The sequence below is a fragment of the Athene cunicularia genome, assembly GCF_003259725.1.
Source record: "Athene cunicularia isolate RWA chromosome 12 unlocalized genomic scaffold, athCun1 chr12_part1, whole genome shotgun sequence".
In the NCBI taxonomy this organism is placed as follows: Eukaryota; Metazoa; Chordata; class Aves; order Strigiformes; family Strigidae; genus Athene; species Athene cunicularia.
The window spans coordinates 2,750,766-2,774,673 of NW_020799116.1; the positions used below are offsets into that span (position 1 = coordinate 2,750,766).

Here is a 23,908-nt window from a genome sequence, read left to right on the forward strand (position 1 = left end):
AAGAAAAGAAAAGAAAAGAAAAGAAAAGAAAAGAAAAGAAAAGAAAAGAAAAGAAAAGAAAAGAAAAGAAAAGAAAGGCGGGCAGCCGGCACCGCAGCAGAGGTAGCGCGGCCCCTCCGCGGAAGTTGGGCGGCCGCGGAGCTTCGCGCAACCAAGTTGCAGCAAGAGCAGCAGCGGGGCTGGGCGCAGGAGGCGGCTGCGGCTGCAGTATTGCCTGACACACTTTCCTCTCCCCCACCCCCTCTTGGCAAGTGCTCGCAGAGCCTCCAGCACCTTTCAAGGCAATGTCAAGCTGCTGTCAGAGCACTACGCTGCCTCCCAAACACACGCGCTCGCAGCTCACAGGGGAGTAAAGAAGCTGCAGTCTTGGGTCCTGCCTACCCCGTGTTCTGAGAACTCGGTTTAACCCCTTCTTAGGAAAGGCAGAGGAACCAGCACCGGCAAAACGCACGCAAGTCCTGTGCTAGGATTTGGGCGAGCGCTGGACAGCAGAGAGGCGTTGGGGGCAATGCTGCCCCCCCCCCCGGGTCACGGGGGATCCTGCCCCGCAGGGCTGCTTCCCCCAAACCAGCTGGGCCTGCACTGGGGCTTGAGGTGTACCGCTGGACTAGAAAGTGGTTGCTGTAATAAACCAGTGTCTGCTGCCTTTGCTGTTAAAATGAAGATAAAAAGAAGAAAAAAACAGTAGGCTGACTTGTGTTGGAGATACGGAGCGTGCAGGTGATGCTGCAGTCCTGGCCGCGGGGTATGTGGCAGGGGAGGTGGCAAGGGTGGGCACAGGGCTCACATCTGCCCGCAGCACCGCGTCGGTCATGCTGCGAGACGCCAGCTTTGTTTGTAGCGGGTAGCCCATGGCTGGCATCCCAAAGGCAGCGCTCCCCACAGTCGCTCTGTTCCCTCAGGAGCCGGTATCATGTGTAACGGGGAGATTATACCCCCAAATGTGAAGAGAGAGCAAGACGAGCACTGCCCAAGGCACAAAAGCCATCAACATTTTTGTATGAGAGTCCAGTCATGTTTGAAACTCCTACTAGATTTGGCTGAAAGTAGAAGGAAACTGGTGGAGAGGCAGCAAGGTTAAGTCTTGTTTCCTTAGGAAAAACCTCAGGGTAAATCAAAAGGGCCTGAACACATCTGGATGCTCCAGCAGGAAGTTTTGCAGACCTGGGGACCCTAAGTCTGTGTGGCCCATGTGGAGGAGGAGAAGGAGAGCTGGGTTTCGGCCTAACGCCAGACTTCTTGCTTGGATTGAAATGCAGCAACATCTCTATTTTGGTTCAAACTCAGCTGTTTCATGCGCACACAACTTATACAAAAGCCATAAAATTACCAAGTAAGAAAAACCTACTTACAAAAGAGATATTTTGGTCCATAATTTGTTTTTAAGAAGTTGTTCAGTCTAACAATAGACTTAATTAGTAATTTAGATGAAATTTATAATTAGAAATCTTTTCACACAGCTATTAATGCTTTTGCTGTAGAGAAATCTCATCTTAAAGGAATAAAACATCTCCAGTTGCACCACAAATACAAGAAGCTGCTAATTTGAGAATAGCTCATTGCTTTGGATGTCATGAAATGGGCATCTCCAGTAGGATGTTTGAAAGAAAAGCTAAACTCAATTGTTTATACCACCATAAAATTCTTCCCAGAACATCTGCTGCATTAAGAAAGGGTATGAGAGGGCAGGTCTACTACATAGTGAAGCTGCTCATTTTTGTGAGTGAGAATTGGACGGAGTTGCCCCATTCCTCCGCTGCCAGTGGAGAAAGAAGCAGCATTTTGGCATTTCAATGCCAGAATTTGTTCATGGCATCACTGAACTGCCTGGCAAGTGACCAGGGCACCAGGAGCCTGGAAGAGGATAGAGATGTTTACTCTATGGTTTCTGGCCAAAACCCATAAACACAACACTTTCTTCATGTTTCAGGTGGGACTATATTACAACCAGTTGAAGCGGACAGCTTGAGTTTCCAATGGGGAAGGAAAAGGGTACACCACACTCCCCAACAAAATTAGGCAGCCCAGAAAAATATGTTACAACATCAAAATATATAGGTGTCATAAAAGAGCATGAGGCACCAACCTAAGCTATGGCTTGACAAACTCAAGGAACAGTTATGTAAAGCTTTGATTTTTCATGAACAGTCTGTACATCCTCCTGTACCTCTTGACATTAACGTCATGCTCGTGTGCTCGGAATTAGCAGCTATCCAAAAATGCTCTGGCAATGTCAACTACATATAAGCCTCACCTCAGAATGTGTGGTTTTTACCCACACACTGTGCCCATTGGAGAAAGAGGTTAAGGGGGGGGGAGAGAGGATGTTAAAAAAGTCTTTCCACATGAAAAAAAGGAAAAAAAAAATCTCAGCTCTGCTTTCTTGGCATGTACTGATCTCCTCTTACCATCCTAGGAGTGAAGAGGGTGTAGGGAACATTTTCTTGGGCCCCCCCCTTTAGTATAAAACGCTGAGCCAAAAGACAGCATGAGCTGAGTACAGTCCATGGCTAGAACAGATTCCTGGTGCTCCCTACTGGAAAGGTCCATCCACACAGGCTCTTGGCTCTCATCCACACCACTCAAGAGGTGATACCGGTCAACAGGCCACCAGTCTGGAGAAGAGGGTATTTACTCTTCTCAGGAACAGGCTGACCTTCGAGCAAAATTCATTTGTTGTAAGTAAGGAGTAGCTACCCTTACATGCACACACATGTGCTAGCTCTTGGTTTATCATTTCTTGTACCTGACACATACTGTCCTGCTCTTGAACTTAATGTATCTTTCCCCAGAACTTACAAGTTGTCCCAGAACACTGGTGGAAGCCCCAAACCTTACATGGCCTAAATTGGTTGGGATGACATTTACAGAATACACTTCCATGCAAACAAGACAGGGAGGACAGCAGAAGGAAGATCACAGGCTATTCAGAATATCAGTGATTTACTCCACTGCTTCATGGGTATTTGCTCCTTTGATTTAAACCATTACTTACTTAAACCCATCCAAAAGCATACTTGTCAGAAGTCACAGAACTGCAGAACACTCCAGCAAGATCCCGAAATGGACCATTTAGCATTGAACATGCTCCGAGCCTGGGAGAACCTGCAGAGGATCTTACCTCACTCTGCATTAGGAAGTCTCAGGAGACTCTCTGAAGACAGCTGAATGAACGTAATGAACAGTCAGCCACAGGAAAACGATGAGGAAAAACACCCAACCACACACACTTACAGTGCACAGAGAAACACCGAAGTTCTAACCGCATATAAAAATCATATTAATAGCAACAGAAATTGCTTTGGGTTAGAAAAAGTTCAGAAGAGACTGACGCAGATGCTTTCTATTTCTTTTAAATTCAGATCTTAAATTAAGATTTTACGTTGCCATCTCCTTCTCCCCATCCTACTTCTTCCATTTAAAAATACATGCCTGCACATCAGGGGTCTGCCTGGGCTGGAGACCCCCCCTTTCTGCTCATCCACCCTGTCAAGGCTTGTTTCTAGCACAACAGACCCAGTGCTTCCAGATGTCTTACTGGGAAAGCCAGTTTTTACTGGGAACTCCAACCCATCTCTGCACAAAATCAAGAGGTTTGGAGAGCCTACACCACTCCTTGATTGATTTTTGGTTGCAGCAGACAGAGAGGAGGAGGAGGAGGGACAAGAGAAAGATCCATCACTGTCTTGGTGGATGAGACTTTACAGTTGATTACCCAGCTATCCACTAGCTGCACACTTGCTCCATTTCATCTGCTCCAATTTTACACAGTTGTGCTTATTTAGAAAGCCCAGACAACTGCACGCCAGCCTGAGGCCTGCAGCAGGGCTTGTCTTTGGTCTAAGCAGATGCCCTGTTTTTCACACACAGCCCCAAAACACAACATGCTATTTTACTGATATGTTTTTACAGGAAAGGGAGAATGGACTTTAAAAAAAAAAAAAATCTTTAAAGAAAAGGGCATTTAAACAGTTTAATAATGGAACCAGAGGAAGAAGTCCTTGATTACTCTTTCCTTTAAGTGCAAATTCCACCAGCCAATACTAAACATTAATTTATTACAGGTAATGAACACTGAAAGACAAATTGACCCATCCAGTAGGCAATTAGAGCCCTTGCTGCATGCACACACGCAGAGCACCGAGACGGAGAGTGCTGCTAGAGGAACTTGTGAGACCCCCATCCATTCCCTCCACCACCAGAGCACAATAAAACAGTTGCTGTGTGTTTTTCTGCTTAACCATTTCAGAAAGAGACATCCACATCTGTCATTGCCTGACAGCACTGTGGGGGAAGATGCCGGTGGGGAACGCAGGGTACCCCCCGGAGCTGTGATTAATGGCAAGAAGGAAGCACTGCACTGACCCTTTCTCCATGTGACACCGGTGCTTCGGTGTTCCCCAATTACACATTTTGCGGGTCCACCAGCATCCCTAACTGGGCTGAAATGCAGACCAAAGCAACGGACTTTTAGTGCAGGAAAGAAATACAGCTCAAAACTGTGGTTACTGAAAGTTCCAGTTTTTAAAAACTGAAACTTTCGGCCTGTTCCTAATGACCAATGTCCCCTGGCCAACCTCAGCAGATCTCCCTCCCTCCTAATGCAGGGAACATTTCTTTCCCTGTTCCATGCAGATGCAAGCCCAGGCACTTGAATTTTCACTTGCTAAATTTACAAACAATCCAAAGAATCTGTCTCTGGGAAGCACTGGTCCTTTCTCTCCAAATCAGTCTAGTGTCCTCAATTGGATCCCTGGCAAGAAATTATAACCTGCAATGGCTCAACACTTCCCTTTTGCAAGCGACTAAAAGCTAAGTGAGTTAACTAGAAGAGGTTTTTAGCTAAATGGAAGAAAGAAAACATCTTGTCTCAACCTCATATGGAAAGTGGTCACCACACTCCAGTGAAATGAACAATGAACTACATTTAACTCCCTTAAAAATCTCCACTGGCTGGTCTCAGCCAGATGACAGAGCACAGCTGTCCTCGGAGCTTTAACGGTCTCTATGTTCACCTTGTAAATACATGTTCACTGATGCTTTACATTTGGTTTCTCCATGTGTGTTCCTGGCAAAAATTCTTTTGTGGAACAAGAGGAATAAATGCATGAGAACGTGCCCTTGAGTAAAACTCAAGGGTCAAGTCACTGGGCTAACAAAAGAGGTGGGATGTACAAGCATCTTTACTAACAACAGCAAATGTAAGGGACTGGACTAGATGAGAAGGGCTGTGACAGAAGAGGAATAACCACACAGATATGGGAATTTAAAAAATTCTACCCCAAAACCCAAATGAGAAGAGTGTGCTGCCATTTTCGGTAGTCACAGGGGTTTTGTTTAACAATTTGAGGTACACCATCCTTTCAGATCCACAAAAACATTCATCACCATCGTGCTGATGGTGACTTCATGCACACCTCGCAACCTTCTCCTGGCCTCCCTTCCCTCATGCTCTGTCTTGCCACTGGGGCTTTTCTGAGTGAACTGTAGGGTCAGGTTTGTGCTTTCTGCAACCATCTGCCAGAGGACATCATGCTGCTGGGTAAAACAGGTATTTCCAATCTCATGTCAAGAGCTATAAATAGCAGGCACCTCACCAGATCATGCCTGTGAGCCATGCCCCCATCAAGGCACGTCTCACATTGCTTCAAAGCATTTTCCAGCAATTCTGGGTTCTCAGTGATTAACCTGCCTCGTCCAGGCAGCTCCTCCTTACTGCACCCTTTTAGCTAATACCTCAGTCAGTGATCTGAAGCTGTGAAAACAGGACCAAAACCCTGGTAAAAGGACTTGTAATGCTCAGTCGGCGTGGGAGGAAGAAAGTGCTCTGAACTCTGGGGAGCAATTGCATTTATGGATCTTTCAGTTGTACTTCAAGTTATGCAAAGAGCAGCCCCAGCTCCGTTGCCCTAGCTGAGGCCATAAAGAGGTGATCCTCAGGGCAGCATGGAGCACGCCTTTTCCCCTTAATACTCTATATATGTTATGCCATTAATTAAAATTTTTTTTAATTAATGGCATAACATAAACTGAACTTTAGGAGAAACCCTACAATTTACCCCAAACTGTGGATTTCTGGATCTGGGTAATCAGAGGAGGACACTACAGGGTTGGAGACTCTGGTGCCGACAGAGAAACAGTGGAAGACAAATAGGCTGCAGCAAAGTACAAGATCCTCAAGATCCTTTATTCCCCAACCAGCTCTAATGATACAAAAGAGCTCGTTTAGGAACCTTGTTAGCAGAGGTCATCCCAACAGAAGTGAATCTCAGCTTTTCAATGGTTTTTTTAAGCCAAATGGAGATGAGCTTGAGAAGACACAGCACTAAGCAATGCAGCAGGAGGTTTATGATCCATCGGCAACCACCAGCCATGCCAGGGCAAGGTGGGAGTTTATAACCTGGTCCAAAAGGAGCAGAGTTCTGGAAGCTGCATGTACAGCATCTGAAGGCAGGTTCACCACTTTCAGCTGGACAGAGCATGTTTCTCCCATTTATCTCTACCTCTGTGGCTGTACTGTACAGAACCAGCACTTTTTCAGGGCAAAACATACCCCCCCACCTCCCAATCTGGGGATGCACCTAATTGGCTTTATTTTCTTTCCGCCTTCAAATCTTTCACAGCAATTTATCTAGGATATATTAAACAGCCTTGAGACACAAGTAAAATCCTCTTGAGTGGGCACTGAACCAGCTCAGCAAAGAACTACATGTGAATGGAGGAACCATGAAGAAACAAAGACCAAGAGCAGCACCATGTACCTGGGGGAAACCAAAACGCCTAACAGCTCCCACCTTCTCAGCTTTTAGTGATCAATGTGCCAGCATGATAGCAAGTTGTTTACAGCTAAAAAACTGGAGGGAAAGTAAGTGTCCAAGTTCTTCAGTGATGGGACTGGTTCCCAGTTTTATGGTCATTAAACCACTCCAATTTAGAGTGAGTATGTAGCAGCTGCACTTGGCACCTCAATATTAGCACCAGTGCTACCCTGGCAGAGCCTGTTCATGATCTCTCCTCTTCAGCAGAAATGCTGTTTCTTCTTTAGATTATGTTAATGTCATCAAGAATTAAAATAGTGATGAGTCTGTATTAACAGCCAATCAGTATCCACCCTCCTTCCTCACTATGGGTAGGCACTTTAAATGACAAAAGCTCCATTGCACAGACCACATTAATCAAAAAGAGAAGAGAGGAAACATATCCTGCTGTGGATCTTTGGATATGGGGAGAAAATGGGGAACTGGCACTTCAGCCCTCCAAAACCAGGACAGCAGCCCCACAGCCCCAACAACAGCAGGGAGCTGCCCCACGGGAGCAAAGGTGTGAACGCGCTGATGGGGATGCAAAGCACGTCAGCATCCCTGAACCTCTTACTACATAACATGCCACAAGAACTCAGATCTTTGCAAGAGTAGAGACTGAAGACTTGTTCCTCTTGCTCCAAAAGGACCCAGCTCTTGAGCCCGAAGAAAGGATCATTCCAGTAGCAGGATGTGGGCCATGCCACATCACACTCCAGAAGAGAGAGAAAGGCAATGCTAGAGCTTACTGCATCCTGAAGGACAAGTCTTAACATTTAGTCAGCATCCAACTCCACTCCTCTCTGTGGGAAGAAAAACCTCTGCATCTTCCCCTTAGAAGATCAACCTCGGCACTGGTCTTTTCAGAGACAATGCTACCAACACAGATGGAAAAATAAGCAAGTGGGTCGTCAGTCTTAGCAGTTGTCACACAGTTTCTTTTCAATGAGTAGCAGCGTAACAATGCATTAACAATAAATGAAATGCCATGTTAACACTAATTTGCATAGTACAGAGCCACAGTGCTTTGCTTCCTCTATTCTCCTTCCAAACTCTCCTGACCTGCATATGAATCGAGATGAAATTTAATTGCTGGGGCATTCAGCAGAAACACTGAATTCCTGCTTAATGAGGCTTCATTTGTACTCTGTTGCATCAGACACCTTCTCTCCAAGGTGCTGTATTAACTACTTCAGATGTAAAATATTTTCCAAGGCATATTTTCATGTGCGTTTCAATAAAGAAATAGCAGGAAAAGCGCTGACTGCAAAAAGATGATGTTAGTATCAGTAGCGTGGTAAAACCAGTGAGAACCCAAGAGCACTAAGCCATATTCCTTAAACAAAAGAAGCTTTAATGGCTTTTACATCCACTCTTACACACCACCATGCAGTACCTGTTCTGTGCAACTCTTCTAGAAGAGACAAGGCAAAGCCGGATGGGACCTGGCCAAGGCCTGCATGGGAGAGAGCCAAGAACTAGGAGCAATACCAATAATTCTGGTGACTCAGAGAAAGCACGGCCCACATTGCACCCAGGAGTCAGCTCTCAGTGGTTTTGCATTCCGATAACTCATTGAGCTTACCTCATTCGGAAGTCCTTGGCCATGGCCAGAGGGCTCATTTCCACGTCAGGTCCCTCAGCCTGGTACACAGCCCAGCAGTTCCCTGACAGAGCAGCCTTTCTTCTCTTTTTTTGTTTAGATGTAGCACAGCTACTAACAGCAGCACACGCAGGGCTGTGTTTCAGTCACACAGAATCAGAGAACCATTTAGGTTAGAAAAGACCTACGGGATCAACGAGTTCAACCCTCAGCCCGACTCTACAAAGTTTTCCCCTGCACCACATCCCCCAACATCCCATCTAAACGACCCTTAAACACACCCAGGGATGGGGACTCCCCCCCTCCCTGGGCAGCCTGTTCCACTGCCTGACCACTCTTTCTGTGAAAAATTTTTTCCTAATGTCCAGTCTGACCCTCCCCTGTTGCAGTTTAAGGCCATTCCCTCTTGTTCTGTCACTAATTCCCTGTGAGAAGAGACCAGCACCAACACGTAGTGACCCAAGGCCCAAGTCCCCTAAAACACAGCTGATGACATCAGCTCACGGTCGTAGGGGCTGCACGGTGCAGACAGGGACACGTAGCTGAGGGGACACCCCACAGCGGTCAGTGCTGGATGAGGCCACGAGCTGGCCGTCAGCTCCAGCCCCAGGCTCTTGCCCACGCTGGGTCTGCGGCACAGCCCACTCTGAGCCATGCCAGGGAGCAGGGCTCAGTAAACAAAAAGGAATGACCCAAAAGGCACTGCCAACCCCACAGCGGTCGGCGACAGCTTTCCAACGCGGGGTGAAACCAGGTCAGACTCCCTTGCTGCTGCAGGAAGGCTCCTGGCTCCACACAGATGCCCCCAGGAGCCATGTGGCTTTCAGCAACGCTCAAACACGCAGACGCCTTCGGACAGAGTCAATCGGCTGTGTGTTTTGGGGCGAGGCGTTTCCATTTGCCCGTTTGGCTCCAGCTCTGGCTTGTGAAGTTTTACCTCCCAAGCTGGGACAAAGCAAAGCCACACACAGCTCCAGGTAACCCCCCAAGTGGTGGGACCAGTGATACATAAAGAAGTATTTTGGCTGTAGAGCGTGTGGAGCTCCCCGAGGGACTGCAAATTGCTTGTTATTGCAGGCTTGCAAGATGGGATCAACCTCCCTCCTCCCATCCAGGCTCCCTGGGAAAAGTTGTAGCATGCTTGTAGTGGTATGTAAAGATTTATCCTTTTACTCCTGAGTTACCGTAACCTACAGAAGTACTGCTAACAGCTCATCCCCAGCGCGGGCCCAGACAACTGCAGTGGATCAGTGCTAGTTGCAACAGGCCAGAAGACGGACCACAAAGTCAGTTTGCCATTTGCATTATAAGGGGAAAGAGTGGGGAACAGGGTATAGCGCAAGGCAGTCCTAATTATCCCAGGGTAGCTAATTATAAAGGATGTAAATTGACAGAAATAAAACCACATGGTCAATAATAGTATTTTTTAAAAGCTGGAAATTTTAGCCCATTATCTTTCCAGCTGAAAAGCTTTAATTGAAAATGGCTAATCTTCCAGTGGGTTCAGGAAGGGTTTACAAGCTAATTGCTCTCTTTTCTTTAGGATTAACAGTGTGTTCTGTGAATAGGGGTGGAGGGCAGCAGATGTGCAGCCTTTACTCTCTTTAATTCAAATGCCCCCACTGCCACAGATGCTCCCAACGCTGTGCTGTGGCATAATGGAATCACTTTCTCGCACATAAAGTGGTTGTTCTGAAATGAAATTACAGCTATCTATTAGGAAGGGAACAATAAATTTCTTCCACCACACATCCCCATCACGAAAGACACAGCATTGGCCTATAAAAATCCCTGATGGAAGTAAATCTTCCAGGAGAGAAAACAGCTAACAGATGAATTTACCATTCTCCTTTCGTAACTGGTAGCCAGTGTCATTTGGACGTGGGCAGAAAAATCATTATCCTGCAGAAGTCAGTGTGTGATCCCCCAAACTTCAGGGTGGCTGGGCCTGGCTGCTAAGCTCTAGGCTGGGAGAAGACTTAAAGAAGCTGGTGGGAAGAACTATAAGCAGAGATAAATTGCTTTTGTTTTGCTAACCACAATGACAACTACAAGCTATCGCTATCACAGGCTGGAAGTAAAGTTAGTTGGTAATCGTGACTACCTGGAGTTGATGGGATTTGCATTACATGAGAAAAAGGTGTTGGCTTGATCATGGGATCTCTCTGGGAGAGATGCACTTAGGGAGGGAGAGGAGTATCCCTAACAGCAAAGGAGAGGAGGGGTAGAAACAGTGAGAAGACAGACATCTGAAAATTAACAAAATCAGGTCGTGACCATTCAGCTCTAGGCCAAAGAGGACTGAGTCCTCCTTCCCATGAAATCTGCACCCCCGCTGCTCAGGAAACCAGGCACCTGGCACCTACCAGTCCACAAGGGGTAACACACCCGTTACCAAAGCATTCTTTCATATTCCCGTTATCAGAGTGGGGAAGGCCACACCGTTGGGCGTAGCAGTGTGCCAGCCCACCCCACCCAGACTGTATCTCAGAAAAGCAACACAGCACCTGGGCCCAAAAGTTATGGGAAGAAGGATGAAGTGTTTAGTGTTTCAATCAGTAGGAAAGCACAGTTAATGTTTTATGTCACAAAGTGTCAGCAGCACTGTTCAGAACAAGAGTAGCATCTTTCAGGAAGGTGCTAGGGAAGGGATCCATCCCCTCCTATATGAGGTGTCTAACAGGAGAGCATCACCTGGGCTTCTGCTGGGACAGCCAAGGAGAAAGAGAACTTTTCCTAGAGAACAGTTCATCTCAGGTGCCTCGGATTAAGTTCCTAACTTTAGCAATCTGTAAAACAGAAGATTCATCTCTTCTGACAGAACAGCAAATACAGCTCATTAACTGCTTCCCCTATTCCTCCTCCCCCTAAAACCTAGAATTTCCTGCTGAATCACTATGGAAGAGAACATACGTAAAACCCAGCAAGAAAGCAGCACAACCACCCCCCCTACAAGAGTGTCTCAGTCAAACCTGCGGCAGCAGGAGACGCGAGAGTCCAGGGAATGGGCAGCAGACACAAACAAGTAAAAAGTTCAACTAGTTTTAAAAAACTGAATTTATGTAAAGTTCAGCTGAATACTGCCCTTTCAAACCCTTGTCTGGAATAGTCACTAAGCCGCTATCCTAAATCAAGCCTTTCACTAGCTAGAGAAATGGAATATTTAGTGTTCAAATGAAGATGAATTGTTGCCAGTCAAAGCATCATATTGCATTCAGCAGTGATCTCTATCGTGCAGAGTATTTCCTCAAGTAAGGGAGAAAACCGTCAGAGCAAGCAGATGACAGACACACATATCACGGGCATATGACAGTATTAAAATCTAGATGGATACTGAGATATCAACGGCACAGGTTAGGAGGGGATACTTTCAAAACTCTATTAACCCAGTGACCCAGTTTATGAGAAAGACGCCTTCTCATTTGTACCTTTTAATTACACATGAGAAGAGGCAGCAACTGTGCAGTCTCTGCTACCTCAGCAGCCATTTGGATGCTGAAACACAATAGTTACATGTGCCATAAGGCAATAAAAGTTAGAGATTTATTCATTTTTGCCATAAAGTTTAGAGCAACATCTAGACCAGAGCTGTTCCCTCAACACCTTATTTCCCTGTGCTTTCCTGGTCATTTTTTCTGCTACTCAAAGGCACAGGAACTGTTTTAGAAGTTCACTCTCCAGCACCATACCTCCTACTCCAAGAGTATATTTCTGTCCAAGGGCCACTGGGAACAATATTGGAAGGCTGATGGCTACAAACCTTATTACTCCACAAAGATGCACACACAGAATCCAGGCCAGAATCAACACTGGATGAATTATTGCCAAGAAAGTCAAGTTTTGAAGTTGTACACTTGGCAGAAAGATGCTTTGACTGCCCTTTTTTTTTTTTTTTAAGCAAAAAACATGAAAGGAGCACAGAAAGATTTTTTTTTTCTCAAAGCTATAAGAGCTATCAAAATCTAGTTTTGCTATATCGCACCTCCATATTAGCTGACATCCCTGACACACAGTAATAACCAGACTTACTGCAGAACAGGAACTAGCATTAGAGGTTTAAAAGAGCTCCCTAGAAAGTTTTTCATAATGGAATTAGTCTGTCCAATTACTTACAGAACGGTAATTTAAGAATATTTATTCTCTAAAATACATTGTACTATAAACCACTTTCACACAACTATTAATTTGTTGCTAAGAAGCAGCGCAAGGCTTAACAGGACGTAGAGATTTGAGTGAAAGTTACACAGATGAGAAGCGATGGGTGTATGCTGGGCGGGGGGAGATCAGACAGCGCAGTGAAGCCTAGAGGTGCTCTGACCCAACAAGCACTGCGTGAGGGACAAATCGCAAAGGGGGCATCAAAGCTGCCTCCCAAGATTCCAGGTGCACCCCTGAAGAGCACTGCATGCTAGGCAGGTGGTCCCCAGACATAACTGACTAACAATTACCTACATTTTCTGTGATTTTCCAAGGTAATTAAGAACTGGATTCCTTTAGAAAGCCTGTCGGGGTGGTTTTTTAGGCAGCAGTTGCACCATTGCCAAGGATGTTTGTGATCTGAATTGCAGTCTCGTTAAATACGCTATTAAACATACAAAGCATCATGTAGCCTTAGTTATCCCCAGAATGACTCATTCCTGGTGTAAAGGGATGTAGCCAGAGGAGAGAGTGCTGGAGGAGGAACGCGCAAATGCTCTTCACAAGTCATTCCTGTAGCTGCCACATCAGTCCTCTCCCAAATTCACTCTCTCCTCGCCCATCTTCTCTGGTGAAAGCCTCCATCCAGCTGCCTCTAGAAGTGCTGCCATGAAGCAGCCCCATGGACAAACACAAAAATACTCCACTCACTTGGGAGGCATCCGACAGCATAAGTGCTTACAGGGACCACACAGGGTGAAGGGCTGGGAAAGCAGGTGCCCATGGCCGTGCCCGCATCCCGCTGTGGGAAGGGAGGTGAGGTGGGCACCTCCATGCCAGCAGCCCCCCACATCTGCTCATCCTGCCCAGGGCTGGACGACTTGGCCTCCTGGCTGGGATTCACCTCTCTCTGAGTGCAATCACAGTGCACCAGCCTTCCTTGCTCCAAGAAGGAGGTTTTTGGCAGGATTTGATGGCTGATTATAATTCCACATGAAACAGGCCAGGCTGAAAGATTTCTGCATAATTAGGACTATAATACTGTATTTAAGAGCCTCCTAAATACCCACAGTTAACAGAGGGCAGCATGCTCAGTGGAAGTCATCTCTCATCACAAGGGACTAAAGCTCTCCCTAAGTGGATGTAGACACTCATTTTCTTTAATACCTCAGCAGGCCAAAAGCAGCAGCAGAAGTCCTTCCCAAAATAGGCCAAATTCACAGCAAATCTCCTCGACCAGATGCCCCAGCTTAGAGGGATCCAATGCTCGCAGGACAGCAAAGCAGCTGTGCAGATACCCAGGTTTGGGGAAGTTTGTATAGCAATGGGATGCAAAGAGAATTTAGGTATTTACATGGCACAGCTGATTTATGCCCAGCATGGCTATGTTTACGTCATTGACGCCAAGGGAAAAACCTGAAAAAATAATGTACAATTCCCTATGGGAGGAGTTTTGCTGCTCTTCACTTCATCCCTACAACAGTTTTTTTAAGTCTCAGCTTTTGGGTTGATAGGACACTTTACTGTGATCTCTGCCAAGGAGGGGCTGGATGATTTCTTCATACTCCAGCTCTCAAGAGTCCATACAATCCCAAATTTCCAAGCTTTCAGAAAGACCTAGTCCAGACAGTACTGCAAGATACACTCTTCTCCAAGCAGCAGGTAAAAGTATAGTGGTTACAGGGCTTCTTATTGGAGAAGAACGGGACAACTATAAATGCAGTTTTTCTAAATACATTTCCAGATTTTCTGCAAGGCAGCAGCACCAACAGCTCTTCCTCCACAGGGCACCGTGCTGCCAGGGGAGCTGCAGGGGGGACAGACCTCTCCACCGAGACCAGCACCATCCCAAGCAGCAGCTGTAAACCAAGAGGTCCCAGATTTAAGGCTGGTGGGGATGTTCCCAAGTGTTTTCTTGCAAGCAAGCAGACACCTCCCTGTGTTAAGATCATCCTCACACCACTGCAAGGAAGACACAATTTCCTTCCCCAGCAGAAAATCCAGGACAGAGGTGCCAGAACTGCCTCCTCAACGCACCAATCTCAAAATTCAGATTAAAGGTTACTTGTTAACCAAGGAACAAGCGATAGGCCAAGAGGGAATGGCCTCAAGCTGCCCAGGGCAGGGCCAGGCTGGCTCTGAGGAAGGATTTCTGTGCAGAAGGGGCTGTTGGGCATTGGAATGGGCTGCCCAGGGCAGGGGGGAGTCCCCGGGATCCCTGGAGGGGTTGAAGAGTCGGGCTGACCCAGCGCTGAGGGATCTGGGGGAGTTGGGAACGGTCAGGGGGAGGTACATGGTTGGGCTGGAGGAGCTGCAAGGGCTTTTCCAGCCCAGATGACTCTGTGACTCTGTAAAGGTGAAACCTTTCTGCCACCCCAGTCCCCAGAGCAGATTTATGGGCGTAGAAATGAGAGGAACACCTATATTGTGGGATGGAGGAAACCGCAGCTGCAGAGCCCACCCTGCTGTCGGGACAGCTATCACTTCCTAAGACCATATTGCTGCCCATTTGCTGTCACAGCCTCACTCCCTCCCCATTTGCCTTCCTGCAAAAAGGGGCTTCCTTAAGGGCTAAACTTTCACTTTTGCAAATTACAAGTTTCACGTTCTTCAGTTTTGAAGTGGCAAAAGTTTCCGAGCAAGTGAGAGGAAACTGTTTGGGGTTTTCTCTCAACTGCCTTACAGATGAAAAGCTCCAGTGTCACAAAGTTTTCCTCCCCCTGCAAGTGCCACCTCTCATCCCCTCCCTGGAAACACTTGCTGGAAGGCAGTTGAAACTTTAAAAAAAAAAAAAAAAAAAAAAAAAAAAAAAGTATGGGCAAGTAACAGGAAGCATGGGGATTGAGGAGACAGCAGATTAATAGCCTGGCATTTATGGCAGTTTAATAATAGAGCTGTCACAATAGGAGAGATTTACTAATTGCAGAGTCATTTGCTATGGATTCCCATCAAGCTGCCATTTAAATCGCTGTGCAGTTTTTAAGATGGCTTTCGAAACTGGGGAAGGGGGGAGAAAAGACAACGCCCACAGTACTTATGCAGCTAAATTTAGGGAAGCATTGTGTTTTCTTACAGAAGAACAAGTCAATGAGGACAGCAGGGAAGGAGCCAGCATTACTGTGAGCCCAAAGGAGCCAGGGGCAGGTACACATTTGTGTCTGAGCCCCTCCACGCAGCGAGGGGGGTCTTACGTCTGGGGACAAGGCTCTGACCTCAAACTAAACCCTAGTGAGTTTTGCACAGCTTTAACCAGTGACCTACTAATACCTCCAACATCTCCCCGGGCACCAAGCTATAGCTCCACTGTGTCTTTTTGTAGAATTAGTCAGCACTAGTTTTAGGGGCAAAAAGTCATGTTAAACCACAGATGTGAGAGTCATGATCTCTCGGGGCTGTCAACAGGGAGGATCAAGTTGGTCCTTCTTCTATTGACTTTAAAGTGAGCTGTAAGCTCCTAATTCATTTGTTCTCCTCACACAAAGCTTGCATTATACAGTGCCTCAACTCAGGCACGCACAGCTATTTTTGTTGGGGGAGCCTGGCAACAGCAGGCTGCAGTGGAGTGCCCTGCATGCCACCTCCACGGCTCAGCTCCTCTCCGTTGGGTCCCTGAGGCCACCAGTGCCAGCCCAGGAGGGCTTCACAGAGCTGTGAGTGCTCGGGTCCTCCCACACTCGTGACACCAGCGTTGTAGGAGAATTGAACAGGTTGAGAAATTTTTCCAACAAAATCCTTCAGGGAGAGTTGTTATCTAGTGGAAATACCCCGGTTAAACCTGATGTTCCTCAGCCTTAACTAGAAAGCTTTCCTGCACAGCCTGGAGGGAATTAAAACCGACTCAGGTGCAAGCAAGAGACCTGGTGAATAAGGAAACCACAGGATGGAGAAGAATAATCTCAGTATGGCTATTAACTCTGGGTGGAGAGCTTTATATCCTAGAAGAGCACCCTCACCCTTTTAGGAAAGCAAAGGGCCTCTCAGCACCAGCAGGAGTGGTTCTGCATCCAGCAGTCCTTCGCCGCTCCAGAATCGCTCCCTGGGACTCGTTTCCTCCCAGAATAAAAGGGGGACAGCTGCACTTTGCACCCTAATACTTGCATTTACAGAGGCACCATGAACCACCACCATGGTGAGAGCCACGGGGGCACGCCGGGCTCTGCTTGGTGCTGCGGGAAAGGTGAGGGAGATGCTTTCTGGGGGCCCGGGACAGTGATGCCATCCCATCTCAGCCAGCAGCCCAAGGCGGGGGCATGCCTTCTACATTGTACCTTTTTCCCATAGCTCAGCTGAGAGGCTGGTGAAAAGGCCAGTTTATTCCTCTTTCTGGTTAGGGAAACAAGACCCCCTCAGAAGTTCGGGCAGGGCTTTGCCTTTGCGGATCATCCACAATTAGCGGCCTACACGAGCGCACGGTTGGGGTTTTCGAGGCACTGCAATTCTGCTGTCATTTAATAACCACCAGTGACTCAGAAGCTGCTTTCCTCCCACATGCTGTGGCCCAGCACTCCAGATCTTTTTCATCCCTTTGAGTCCACTGGTACAGCAGATAAAACTGTTTGAGCATTGCATCTGCAGCTAATCTGACACACCAAGAGCACGATTTGATCAGGTATTACATTTGGGCCTGTTCCCAAGCCTGTTGTTCAAGTGCATTTCCAAAACCAATGCTGTTTTAAGGCAATATAGGGCTCTTTCTAGATCATCTTTGAGGATAAGACAAGACAGCGCCATCTCCCATCCAGCCCCAGCATCTTACTCTGGCTACAGTTGTTTTTAAGTGGTTTTGGTCTATAAAGAACACATTTAGACAAAGATGAGGAGTGTTACATGGCATTTTCTTCTCAGAGGCACAATCAATCCCCATTTTACACTTAGTAGAGATAAGATGGCTGAAGCATAATTGATTTTATTTTATTTTATGGGATGCTCTACCACGTGCATCCTTAAACAGAATTCAGCTATAATGAACATACAGTACAAGATGAGTCTTGACTGAAGCAAATGTCGTTTCCTAGGGACAAGTTAAGATCTAAGCAACTTCAGATGCATTACTCTACATCTCAGATGAGGCTCTTCAGTCATGTTAAGCCAAGCCAAGCACTCCAGCACGTATGTTCCCTATACATTCCCATTAAGACAAGGACAATGTTTACCACCAGCTCCCTTGTTAATCGAGTACCTCCCACTGCATCTACTTCACTTGAGAAGTCCTTTTCCTTCTGACTTTTTGTCACCTCATCTGTGATACCTCAGGAAATCTCTCTTCAGGCTTTACAATGAAAGTTGGATCGATGGAAGAAGTCAGCACCACTTCTTCTTGCCTCTCAACAGTGCTCTGAAGAGCTACCCCAATTCTCAGGGTTTGGAATCCCTCCCACGCTTGGAGTCCATGGCTGGCAGCCCCACCACCAGTCCTTCCTACATCACCAGAAGCACCCATCAGCTCTGAAAGAGAATGTTTGCTTGTTTAGACAAGCTCAACCCATCACCTTTGGCCCCGGCTGGTGCTGCTGGAGCTGGCTCTGCTCCAGGAGCGATTGAGACACATTTGCATGCCTGCACAGCACAGCCTACCCAAAGCACCACTTCTGTGTTCGGACCAGACACCACCTCTTCATGGATTACAAAACCAAGGAGTTAGCCACCCAGCCAGCAAACCGGAGAGCAAACACAACTAACCAGTAAAATAAACTTTTTTCCTGTGACAATACTAGGCTCAGGTATGTCCGGAAGAGGATTAAAGCAGTGTTTGAATTAAATAAGTGAGGGGTGGGGATGTAAATTAGGGAAGTCCTGTTTCAAAGCAACTCCCAAGACTGATAAGGAAAAAATTATGGGAAAAGTATGAAGGCTGATAAGAACGATACAGAAAATGACTGAGTGCAAACACAGACAAAACTTGAGAGATTCTTGCAGCTTGCTTTGGCTTTATTGGTTGGGTTTGGCCCAGATTCCCTCCCCCAACCCCTTTGCCAAGACTGTGCTTCAGTCTTGGTTTCCTCACGTATAGAGCTGGGGAACAAGGGAAGACAAGGGAGGAGTCTGCTGGAGAGCAGAGCCCACGACACTCCGACAACACTCTACTGAATTTAGCCATCACATACTAACACAAGCTCTGTCTGATCAGAAACTGAGTAATTAGAGCAGCCTGGAAGGTTAATGGTATGCGTCACCTCCTATCACCTCATTAGAGGAGGATCTGTCATACGGATGCCAGTATTGCACCTGATCAGAGCAGACTCACGCTGGAGTTGCTCGATAGATCAACAGACAGCGGAGCCAGCTACAAACCCTACTGCAGCTGCACAGGAGAGCTACTCTTCAATCCCATTCACAGCAGGGGGAAGGCCATGGGAGATGCCAGTGTGCCTTGGGTGGTGCTATAACTCTGTCTTCAGTTCTACAACTCCAATTTTTCTTTCAAGGAAATTTAATTGGATGAGGAGGAGGCCCAAAAATGCCACCCTAATCCCCCCATGCCAGGAGAAATCCCATAGAGTGTCAAGTTGTCCATTCAAGATAATTTATTACTAGACTTGATAGCATCAGTGAGACCCAGAAAGCTCTGGTGAAGGCTACACATGTTCTTACTTAAAAGTCACACAGGTCACACTTGCATTGATTTCCACATTTCAGACTGTTCCATACAGTTGTGCAATGGATTTCTATTTTGATGCAAACCAGCCTCAACAACGCACATTAAAGATTTCCTCCTGGTAACTCCTCATCCAGAACATCAAGCACAACATAAAGCAAACACCCTCCCACAACCCAGGAGCACCTCTTCAGTGAGTACGCTACAGTTCAGTTACATTTCAGAAGGGTAACATGACTTCCAGACAGTTCACTATGTTCAAAGGTTCTCCAGTTAAGAAAAAAAAAAAGGGGGGGGAAAAAAGTGAAGGAAAACTTTCAACTCCCACTAAGCCTGATGAGTTGTCACTGGTTGTTTCCCAGTAAGCTAGTCCACTTCCTCAAGCTACAACCGAGAAACCTGTTTCCTTGGCATAGAAACTGAAACAGCCAAGAGGAAAAGCTGTTGACCACAACAAAATGCTCTTTAGATTGTAACTTGCAGCTGGGGGGAAAGCTGAAGTACAGCAATCCAGCCCTGCCAGTTGTTTCTCTGCCATGTAGCTGCAAAAATGTCCCAAGTTTGAAGAAAAAAAAAAGAGAAAGCCCTTGAGGAAGAGAAGTTCCCAAGCTAAAGAGGGGCACAGGCAGCGTGACTCAGTCACTAAGCTCCCAGGAACAAGATGTTTCTGCATCAGTCATCTTTTAAAACCTTGATCTAATTGGACTCGCAGTGTGGGAAACAGGGACAATCTTCCACCCTGACGCTGCCCCGCCTCGGCCCCACTGGCTGGCCATACCTTTCCCTGTGACAGGTTTCTGTGAGCAAAGTGAAAACCAGTAGAGTGAGCAGCACTATTTCATTTGTTCTGGGGACAGTCTACAGATTCCCTCACCTTGATGTTGATAACAGCAGACAGCCTGTACGGGATCTCTTACCTTCACAGATCCCTCCTGGGAGGCACTCGGGAGCTCGGCAGCCTGAGATGCTGCTCCGTGGGACAGATGTCCGTAGGCACGGCTGAGAGAGGCAGCAGGGCATGAAGGGAGAGAGGACCTGTAGGTTTGCTTCAGCCAGACAACACTGTCCATGCTCGGAGACGTGACATAACCTCGGGCTATTTCAAATTTTCATTTCAAATTATTTCATCTCTCTGAAGAACTGGTTTCAGCCTCTAGGCTGTGTTTGCAGCCCAGATATGCAGCACTGGCTTTGTCCCCACTCTAGGATCCAAGTGGCCACAACCCAGGGACCTCAATGTCTCATGTCTGGGCACTCAGGGGTAGTAACATATCTGTTCTTGATGTGCTGAAGTTAGAGCACAAGTCTGCCCCATCCCAGGATACTCTGCAGGGAGCCAGGGCACCTCAGAGGGAGACAAGAAACTCATTTCTCATCCAGGAGGGCTTCCAAAAAGTACCTGCACTGCATTACACTTCAGTCTCCAGGCAGGTTCCTAGAAGCAGTGGCTGAACTAATCCAGGTAGTTGTTTTCCCCTGGAATTGAAAAAGATGATGCAAGACTGTCTCCTCCCATCACTCAATCTAAAATGTATTTATAAGCCTCAGACTCCACATTACCTGAAAGTGCCAAGAGCAACCACCAACAGGTAACTAGGAGGCAGTCCCACCGTGATCATTCCAGCTCCTTCCATGCAATGTCACTAAAGATACTCTCCAAATGTGCCAGTACTAGTAGCCTGCTGAGTATCTGCTAGGAAGATACATGTGCACACTAGCAATGACACCTCTGCTATTTTAAATGCAAACAGGACCTGTGATCTGCATTTATGCCATTTGTGTGGTTTAGAGCAGACACTGCTCGGGAAGCCAGCTCCCATGCATCATTACCAGCACTGCTTGAACCACTGTTCAGCTGCTAATTAACAATCAATTTATGTTTTCAATTCTAACATCAATATTAATTTGAAGCTTTTATTAATGCCATAGAGAGATGCCCACAAGCATAGCATGGGTACAGCCAGCCTTTCAAAGCAACTAGAGAAGGGTCACAAGAGATATTCTTGTCTTATTTATATATTTCCCCCCAGGTAATATCGGTGCTGAAGGGCACAGTCAGAGGATGGAGTCACGTTTGTGCCGACAGCCCAGCAACTGCCGCAGCTCCGGCTGCCACCAGCGCCAAGGGCAAGGCCAGGTCCCACTGCCCCTCAGCGGGTCCATGAGCTGGAGGAGCTCAGGAGCCATGAACCAACTCTGCCCTCTTGTGATTACAGCCACGTTTCAAACCTCTCCCCCTTCCCTGTGCATCAGAAGGGAAGAGACTTTTCTCCAAAAAGGTGCCTACTTCCAGACGACATGGTAAGGACCATTTACCTATTGAGCTCTCTCGGAGTTGGAAGCTGCTGCATGACGGTAGGATTTAGCAGATTGCTCAGCAGAGCGGGAGGCACACGGGGCAATTCCTGCTCCTCTCTGGAAACAGTCCAGAACTCAGGTTTGTTCCATCTCTTGCAAGAGGGATTTAGCCCCATGTTTGGCAGTGCCCAGCACTTTGCCTTTCCCTTAGGCTGCAGCACTGCAGACACGGGCTGCCTGCAGAGAGCACGCTGGATGTGCAGGCAAGCCTCTAATATGGGCATTCACGCTCTTCAGGTCAACTCATCTCTAAAAAAGCCGGGAGAAACCTCTCCCCACCACCACTGTCCTCATCTTTCCTCTCTCATCCACCCTCCAAAGCCAAGCTGGCTTCACGACCTACCCCCACATCCTCCTAAGGCAAGGGCTGGCTGGAAAAGCCAGCGAGCCCCCACATTTCATCACCTGCAAAATTCCATTTTCCCTTCCTAAAAGGAGCATCGCTGGTTTCAGAGGCTGCTAGGCCGGGTCCTGCATACACAGTGATCTGCCTAAAGCTGCAAGGCAAAGCTGCGCTCCTGGCCTCGCCTGCAATGCGTGGGGCTCCACGAGGGAGCAGCATGTACTTTCAGTTGAGAGCGTTGGACTCCAACAGCTCCTTTTAAAATGGCTAACGCAGAGCTGGGGGAGGAGAACAGGGACAGAAAGGAATGCAGTTCAGTATTTTTATTCTCACACTCATATACAGAGTCACAACATCACCCTGCAAGAAAGAAGGTCCTGCTGCGATGCACAGTTATTTCTTGCTTTGGTGTCCACATAAACTGACCTACCAGAGCAAATAACTGCTGGATGGTTAAAAAAACTCATCAACCACAAACACTACCCCAAAACCAAACAAAAACTCCCAGGAAACCCAGTTGTTGAGGAGAATAAGGCTTCGGAGCCGATTTCAACCCCGTTGCACCAGGCTCTGCAGGAGTCACGCATCAGGTATTGAAGCCAGGAGGGCCTGACTTGGCCATCGTAATAATTTGTTGATATTCCAAACAAGTCCAATAGAAGCACTGGATACCACTTACCTTCTTCTTTCCCAGACTTTCAACAGGAACTGAGATCCTGTTTTGACATTTGCCTTTGCTGTTCCCCTTGTGTAAACTCAGCAAGCCGCAAAATTCATGTGCTAAGCTGAATTAAGCCTCACAAAGAGTAAAGAAAGAAAAAATTTAATATACATCAGCCCCTGAAGTCAGATTTTTTTGAAAGCACAGAGCAGCCAACTAGAAGGAGACGAGGAGGGGGTTAAAACAGTTCACACCAGAGCTTCCTGCACCACTGTATTGGTTAGGTTAGGATTAAGATGAAACAACATAACTTCCAGCTGAGCCTTGCACCCAGGACTACTTGAACAAATCCCTGGTAGATGACTGCCCGCCCGTTTTCTGATGACGGGCATACAAAGGGCCTCATGCAGTGGCACCAGCAAAGTTTTACAGCTGGTGAGGACCTCAGCGGGAAACATCACGGTGGGCTGGTGCATGTGGATGTGTGCACCTGCATAGTGCAAGAGGGAGTAAGAGAATAACACAGCCCAAAGCAAGAGCAGCACAGGTTATTTGCTGTCAAGAGAATACTACCAAGAATATTTAGTTGGTGTATGTTGGAAAGGACCTTGTAAAGGACCTTGTAACTCTGGCTGAGCATGAAAAGGGGAATATAGAAGACAGCTGCAACGGGCCTGCCTGTGAGTTTGGGAATAGCCCACAAAATCCCCATCATAGGTTGCTGCATCAGCCAAGAAATGTGGGAGAAACCAGCAATACATTTAAGTGTAGTAAAACATACATACACACATATATACCTACATATGTCTCTCCACAGAAACTTGTTACATACGTCTCTGTCACACTATGTCACCAGTGCATGTCACTGTTTAGACAAAATGACAAAGAAAGATTTGAGCAAGGTTTTAAAAGTTCTGCCCTGGATGAGGATAATGGAGGATGCCCTTATCAGTGTTGTGAGGGCAAAGCAAGGAAATAGCAATCTCTCAAGAAAAAAAAAAAAAAATCAGCACTTGCTCCTCACAATGTGGCTGCAGAAACTGTCTGAAAAACCCAACCCCAAGGGACATCACCTGCTGCAGGGGGTTACACTTCAGGGCAGACAATGATTTCTAGCTGGGATATTTCCCAGGGCTAATCTGTACAAAAACTGCTGTAACGGCTGCACAGTCCCACACTGTTCGGGCCTGGCCCAGAGCCCTGCGAGGGCTCGCCCTGGAGAAGGGCACTCTCTGGGAAGTGCAATTTGGTCACTGGCCAAACCCCTTTTCTCAGCTCCACTGTTCTGATAGCTAATGTAGAGATTTTAATTTTTCTTTCTGGAGATATTCACTAATCTTTCTGAGCTTTGTAAAGTCTCCCACCCCATTCCCCCCCCCCCCAATATGTATCTGTAGCCTAGCTTCCCCAC

General features: G+C 47.0%; 1 protein-coding gene across 7 annotated transcripts in view; it reads right to left on the reverse strand.

Moving 5' to 3' along the window:
* The window catches only part of GRIP2 (glutamate receptor interacting protein 2), a 286,822-nt gene that overhangs the window by 87,338 nt on the left and 175,576 nt on the right, over positions 1-23,908 (reverse strand). The window contains exon 1 of one of the 7 annotated variants that reach the window (XM_026857412.1): positions 8,386-8,408. The exons of the other annotated variants lie outside the window; for them this stretch is intronic. The gene's annotated coding sequence lies outside the window, so the exon portion shown is untranslated. Of the gene's footprint in view, positions 1-8,385; positions 8,409-23,908 lie in introns of those variants that run through there. 7 annotated transcript variants of the gene reach the window in all.